The following is a 7,843-nucleotide window of genomic DNA, read 5'->3' on the forward strand; positions in this document are numbered from 1 at the left end:
ATCTACCGTCTTTTGATCTTCATGGTTTCTAATTATAAATTGCTCGTTAATCTTATTGATGATCCCTAGTACATGATGAGTCTCTTCTTCATCTTTTAAAGATTCTTTGTCTTTTTCAGCAGTTTGATTATAATGTGTCCTGGTTTGAACCAAGAAACATTATGCTGAGTTGATTGTTCTTGGAGGTCATTGAGCTGCTTGATTTTGTAGAGTTATGTCTTTTCATTGAATCTGGGAAGTTTTGGCCATTATTTCTTAAAATAGTCTTTGTGCCCTTTCTTCTTTAGGGACTTATGAAATGTGTATGCTGACATGCTTAATCGTGTCCTGCAGGCCCTTTAGGTTGTTTGCTTTTCTTCTTTTTTATTTCTCTTCAGACTCAGTAATTTTATTTGTTCCATTTTCAAGTTCATCGATTCTTTTGCCTGCTCAAATCTGCTGTTATACCCCTCTTGTGAATTTTTTGTTTCGGTTATTGTACTTTTCAGCTGCAGAATGAAAGCACCAGAAGTATAGAAAGTAGAAAGTGAAAGCCTTCTTTTTGCCTTCTTCCAGAACTAATCACTATTCACAGTTTGCTATGAATCCTTCCTGATTTGAGGGGTATATGCAAACAACCATATAAATGTATGTGTATTTTTTTTTTAATGCCTACAGCACCTGATATTCCTAGATGGTCTCCCATCCAAGTACTAACCAGGCTGACCCTGCTTAGCTTCCGAGATCAGACGAGATTGGGCATGTTCAGAGTGGCATGGCTGTAGACTGTGTGTGTTTTTTAAAGCTTTTTGTTTTGATATAATTTCAGACTTACCAGAAAATTTACAGTAATAGTACAAAGAATTCTTGTATATCCATATTCCCTAAACGTTGCATGTTTTGTTATCTTTCTCTGTTGGTCTTCTCTGTATTTACATGTACGTATTTTTTTCCGAACTGCTTGAAAGTAAGTTGCATACATGATACCCTCTTACCCCTTTACAGTATATGCTTTCTGAAAACAAAGACATTTTCTTACATAACCCCAATACTAATGATCAAAATCAGTAAATTATTATTGAATCAACAGTTGTCAAAATAATATCCTTAGAGCAAAAGGACACCCTGGTTCATGCATTATAATCAGTTGTCTTTAGTCTTCTTTAATCTGAAAGTTTCTTTGTCTTTGTCTCATGACTTTGACATGTTTGAAAGTACAGGACATTATTTTGTAGAACTGCAAGATGGTTTATTTGATACTTCCTCATGATTAGATTCTGGTTGTTTGCTACTTCTTCATGATAGATTCATTTTTGGCAGGAATACCACAGAATTGATGTTATGTTCTGAGTGCATCATATGTGGAGGCATGTGATGTCAATATATCCTATTATTGGTGGTGTTAATTTTGGTCATTCAGTTAAGGTGGTGTCTGCCAAGGTAAAGTTACTATGTCTTCCATTGTAATTAATCAATATATTGTGGGGAGATAATTTGAGACTATGTAAATACCTCATGGAACTTTCATCCACTTTGTGTTAGCATCTAATGATAATGATTTTTCAAATTATTAACATGATGGTTGCCACTTATGAGTTAGCTTTGTATGAACAGTTTTAGAAAATTAAAATGTGATTATTCTTCAGCCTCTTTCATTTTGCGCTACAGCAGTAACATCTTTTGTAGGTTTTTTTTGTTTTTGTTTTTTTTTAGAATTCCAAAGTTGTAAATGTAGATCCAGCTGTAACAGCTATCAATTTTATTTCATGTACATACCATCGTCCTAGTTATTTTGGAGCAAACCTCAATCATACCATTTCATTTCATTTGTGAGTAGATTTTTGTATATCTCTGAAAGATAAGAATTATAAAAACTATAATACCGTTAATCTACATAGAAATGAACTTATTTACAAATTTTATCAAATATCCAGTTAGTGTTCATCCTGTCCCAATTGTTTCATCTTTTTTCTCCAATTTATTTGAATTGGGATCCAAACAAGATCTGTATATTGCAATTGCTTGAGATATATCTCTTTTTTAATCAATAGATTCCTTTTCATTTTTTTTTTTTTTTGAAATTTTGTGTGGAAGGTAGCTATCATTTTTTCTGAAAAGTTTTTCACAGCTATTTAATTTACTGCTATTTTAATTAGAATTTGGATGTGTATATATTTAAATACAGTAGTTCTCCCTTATCCACGGTTTTCCTTTCCATGGTTTCAGTTACTTGCATTTAACTGCTTGGAAAATATTAAATTGAAAATTTCAGAAATTTTAAGTTTTAAATTGCACACCATTCTGAGTGGCGTCATGAAATCTCACACCATTCCCCTCCATCCTTGACCAAGATGTGAGTTATCCCTTTGTCCAGTGTATCCATGCTATATGCACTACCCATCTGTTAGTCACTTAGTTGCTGTCTTGGTTATCAGATCGACTGTTACAGTATTGTAGTGTTTGTATTCAGGTATTCATTTTATTTAATAAAAGCCCCAAAGCACAAGAGTAGTGCTACTGGCAATTCCGATATGCCAAAGAGAAGTAGTAAAGTGCTTCCTGTAAGTTAAAAGGTGAAAGTTCTTGACTTAATAAGGAAAAATTTTTAAATCGTGTGCTGAGGTTGCTAAGATCTATGGTTAGAATGGATCTTACTTATATCAGTGAAATTGTGAAGAAGGAAAAAAGAAATTTGTGATGGTTTTGCTGTCATACCTCAGTGTAAAAGTTATAGCCACAGGGCATAATATAGTACTCAGTTAAGATGGAAAAGGCATTGAATTTGTGGGTTGAAAACATGAACCAAAAACTTGTTTTGATCGACAGCAATACATTGTACCAGAAAATGTTGAGCTTACATGAAGAAGACTAAACCAAGGGATCCCCTTAAAATGAGTGACACCAAGCCATTTACTGCAGGTAGGGATGATTACATAAATTCAGGAATAGGTTTGGCCTGAAAAATAAAAAATTACTGGAGAGAGACCACTTTCACAAAATTTTTATTACAGTATATTTTTAATTTTTCTATTTTATTATTAATTATTGTTGTTAATGTCTTACTGTGCCTTAAAAGTTAAACTTTAACATAAGTATGTATGTCCAGGAAAAAACATAGTATATATATATTTGGTTGGTACTATTTATATTTTCAGGCATCCACTGGGAGTCTTGGAACGCATCCCCCTGTGGGAGACAGGGAGTACTGTATACACATGTATAAATATATATGATTTTGTTTCTTATTTTCCTTTTTTTATGCTATCTTTGTCAAGTTTTGATATCAGTATTATGCTGTTCTCATATAATTACTACAAATTTGGCAGCATTTATTCAGCAGATACTTAGCAGTACTTACAGACACTATGCTTGCTGCACTGGTGAATGAAACAAATGGTTCTTGTCTTCATAGTACTTAAAGCCTAGTGGGGAAGATAGGCAATAAAAAAATCCGATATGTAACTGCAAACTGAAAAGCTGTGTTTGTTTCCATATTATGGGTGAAATAGTTTAAATAAAATAGGAATAATCTATTTCTTATCAATTTGATAGAACTTTAAAGGTATTTATTCTGGTGTTTATTTTAACATTAAAGTATTTTATTTGCTGTGAAATTAACAACTCTTACCTTCTCCCCTAAACTCTTTGATATTCTGTGAAGTTGTGCCATCATTATATTGTTTATTCCCTTGGGGTTATGAGTTCTCAAGTTTGATGGCTCTGTTACTTCTTTGTTTCTATGGGGAAAATTATTCAGAATTCATATGACGGTAACAGTCAGAATGGTATAATTCACCGACTATGAAGACCGCTGGAAGCACGGAAAATTTATGTTTGTGATTACTTCTCTTAGATTAATAGCCTCTAGTTAGGTTCTTTGTAGTTTATATTAACCAATTATATTATATTGGCTACTTATAGAGTGAAATAGTGTTATCAGTGTCAAATAGTAAGCATTTTCTTAAACAAGGTGTGGCTGTTATATACTTACTGAGTCATAGACTCAACAAGTGATTACATGTGTTTATGTGCCCTCATAACTAGGAATATGAAGTCTTGTAATATTTCTTATATGTATAAGGCTATAAAAACCATCGAGGTCCATATTTATAAAAGAATATATCAAGATCCCTAATTCTGAAAGGGTTGTCAGAGACCATTTACTCTTTCTCTTTTCTTACAGAAGAAGTCCTGAATGTTTTTTCTTTTTCCTTTCTTTCATAAGTTTTGACTGCTCCAAACCATTCCAAAGTGATGGAAGCAGTGAGACTAGAACCCAAATATTTAACTGTCCATAGGGCTCTTTTCTCCCTTATATTGTGGCATGAATTGGTGATGTGCTTTTTGAAAGAGTTGGAGAGGAGATGACGTTTTTGGTTTAGTATCTTTTTGAAGTTATTTTTCCCCAGTCAATGTTTATTCACAATTTAAAAAGCTAAATTGATTTGAGGCTGTATATCTTCTTGGGACATTGTACTCTTACTTACTAAACTCTTAAATCACATTGAAAAAAAACATGTTAAATGAATTTTAATGAATTGATTAATATACTGACTGGAAATTTCTAATTGGCTTATGCTTTATGTCATGACTCCTCTATTTTAACTTAACTAGTCAATACTTTTCTGTTCTTACGTTATGTTTGTCTCACTGGCCTTATGATTTCAGACTAGTTACTGGTGACTACAAGAAACTCTTTTTCACTTTAAGGGCATTATTTTGTTTAGTTGTATTTCCAAATTACTTACTAGTTAGCATTATAGAACTATATTTTCAGAAGGTTACAGGGGAGAGGTCAAGAAGATATGAAAAGGCCACCCCTGCTAAAGATTGGATAATTGCTGGATGCTTAGAAGATTAAGAGCAGCCCAGAGTTGACAAAAATATTTGGATTTTTCTTGACCCATTTTGGAACTAGGTAGAGTTTATAACTGCAATTCTTATGAAATCAGATTGGGTCCGTAATTTGCCTTGATAATACCATGTTCTCTTTTTATGTACTACTTGTCACTTTTTAAATTTTAGCGAGTTTATATTCAGTTGTAACCAGTTTTTATTGAACTGTGAAATAAGCTTTGTATTGAGTCACTAGTTGCTTTTCTTATAGCCTTAAGTATACCATATGATTAATAACTTAATACAATCTCATTTGCAAGAGTAGTTTTACGTATACATTACAGCAATTTGACTTGAAAAATAACTTATTTTCTAAGTTTTTCATAAGGCAAGTATTTTGTTGGATTTTAAGTCTCAAAAACTTGTTATGTTTGCCTATTAACTTTCTGTGTAGAGTGAAAATAGGATTAATACACTTGAGCAGTTGCATAATGTTACTATACATTTGATCCTTCTGGAATTTATTTTGGTATGGAGTGCGGGTGAGCATTCAGCTTTTTTCTAGATAACTACCCAGTTGTGCTATCACTTTACAGATTTTAAATGCAGCCTTATTATATATTAAATTCGAGTATTTTTAGGGCTTTCTACTCTGTTCCATTGATATGTATGTTTATGTATACCAGTGCAACACAACTTTAAGTGCTATATCTTATAATAAATATTTTGATATTTAATAGGGTAGTCTACTCTATTTTTATTTTCTTTGAAGTTTTCTTGGTTGTTCTTGCTTGTTATTTCCATATGAACTTTAGACTCAGCTTACTTAATGAAAAAAAACCAAAAACAAAATACTCTAGTTTTCATTTGCATCATGTCAAATTTAGCTGTTTCGGGAGAATTGATCTTAATGATGTGTGTCATATCCAAGATTATCATATGATTTTCCAACTATATAAGTCTTCTTTTTTGTCTTTCACTAGATCTTTAGTTTTCTTCCTTTACATCTTAAGTTTATTTCTACTTCTTACCTCTTGTGATATAATGCATATTTCCATTATATTCTTATCTGATCATTGTGTATATGAAGGCTGTATGTTTCAGAATATTAATTTTGTACCCAGAAACTTTATTGTATTTTTTTTTTAATATGTAATAGCTTTGTAGTTTTTTTCCCTGGGAAAGTCTCTTTTCTGACTTTTTATACCTTTTACTTTTAGCTAATGTTAAATAACAGTGTTAAGCAATTGTGATAGTAGTGGACATTTGTCTTGGTCCTGTGCTTGGTGGGAATACTGTAGTTTCCCTGTTAGCATTCTCTGGCTTTGGTATTGAGAGAGATTTTTTTTGTTGTTTTTAACTTCATGTTAAGGATGTGGCTAAATGATTTTTCTTAGATCTATTAATATGTGGTGAATTCTATCAACAGATTCTTAATATTGAACTATCCTGTATTCATGGAATAAATCCCACTTGGACATATCCCTGTAATATACTACTAAACTTGGTTTGTGCTTTTTATTTTGAGGATTTTCAATCAGTATTCATACATGAGATTTCTTCTGTAGTGTTCTCTTTTATTCCATCAATATTATGCTTTTTTTACAAAAAAAAATTAGAAATTGTTCTTATGGTTTGGAACCATTAAAATGTCATTGGAGTTAGATTTCTTTGGGGTAGCAAGAGCTCATTAATAACATTTTCTCTTTCCTCTGTGGTTATAGGTCTGATTAAGATTTCTGTCTCATTTACGGTCAGTTTTGATAATTAATGGTTTCCAAGAAGATTATCCATTTTATCTAGGTTCTCAAATATATTTGTAAAGAGGCGAACAAAGAAATATTTTAGTATTATTTTAATATCCTCTATTTGTATACTAATTCTGTCCTCCTTTTATTTAGTTAGCTAGATGGTTTACCTATTTACTAAAGAACCAGTTCTTGGCTTTATTTATTATTTGATCTACTTTTCTGATTTTTAATTGATTATTTTCTGCTTATATATTTACTGTGGTTATTTATATCCTAAGTCCTTGTGCTGTGAATTTTTCTGAGTGCTACTTTAACTGCATGTTATAGGTTTTCAAATACATTATTTTCATTGTCACTGTCTTCTGCAATTTTATTTTTGGTCCCCTCTTGGATCCATGAGTTCTGTAACAGACAGTTTAGAAAATCAGGCAGTATAGGACTTTGTTTTCTGATGTAATGTCTTTCTTTTTGCATTTCTACTATTGGCTGTGCTACTTCTGCTTTTGGAAATTTAAAAAGGCATATTATGTTTTTAGGGTGCTTTAGACATAATATAAGTTAGGTCTATTTCATTTATGTATTTCTACTTAGTTGCTCTGTTTCCTGTGGTTTTTACTTTATGAGTGGTGATGTTATGTTATTTGGAGGCAATTTGTAATGTTAGCTCTTCAACATGGACTGCGTCCTTTATTAAATCTCCATGAAGTCTGTAACCTGGAACTATTTGAGTGTCTCCAGGTAATTTTACTCATCTAGAAATCACTGGTATAGTCTTTTTTTATTCTTTTTTTCCTCTCTCTGAGATTGTAATTTTTCATTAGTTATATACTATATTGTTTCTATCTGGGTTTTACCCACCTCTGTTGCTCACTAGATTTTCCCCCTCTAGTTAAAAAGTATGTTTATGTGTGCCAGGTGATAGATCTGTGCTTAATATAGAAAACCTGGAAAGCAAATAGCACAAAAGAAAAAAACCAAAAGCCCCCTCCCCGCCACGCTGTAAACACATCACCCAAGTATTACTACCATTATAAGGCTGTCTTAACCTTATTTGTTTCCATACCTACATAGACATTTTCCCCTCTTTTCCAAAGTGGTGTGGCCCATTAGATCTTGTTTCTTCAGGTTAGTGACTCAAATTTAGATTTTCATTTTTAGCTTTCCATACGATAGAGATGCTCAGGAAAAATCTGACTGAACAAACAGTATTCTAGTTGAATTGAAAGAAGAATTAATGCATAAAAAAAAACTTACTGGGGCTATTGAAATACTCTGCA

General features: G+C 32.0%; 1 protein-coding gene and 1 pseudogene across 3 annotated transcripts in view; one reads left to right on the forward strand and one right to left on the reverse strand.

Moving 5' to 3' along the window:
• Window positions 1-7,843, forward strand: part of UBAP1 (ubiquitin associated protein 1) — a 60,270-nt gene that overhangs the window by 20,059 nt on the left and 32,368 nt on the right. The gene's annotated exons all lie outside the window — the stretch shown is intronic.
• Window positions 649-766, reverse strand: LOC111732273 (annotated as a pseudogene).

Source organism: Pteropus vampyrus, unplaced genomic scaffold (genome assembly GCF_000151845.1).
Source record: "Pteropus vampyrus isolate Shadow unplaced genomic scaffold, Pvam_2.0 Scaffold436, whole genome shotgun sequence".
Lineage (NCBI taxonomy): Eukaryota > Metazoa > Chordata > Mammalia > Chiroptera > Pteropodidae > Pteropus > Pteropus vampyrus.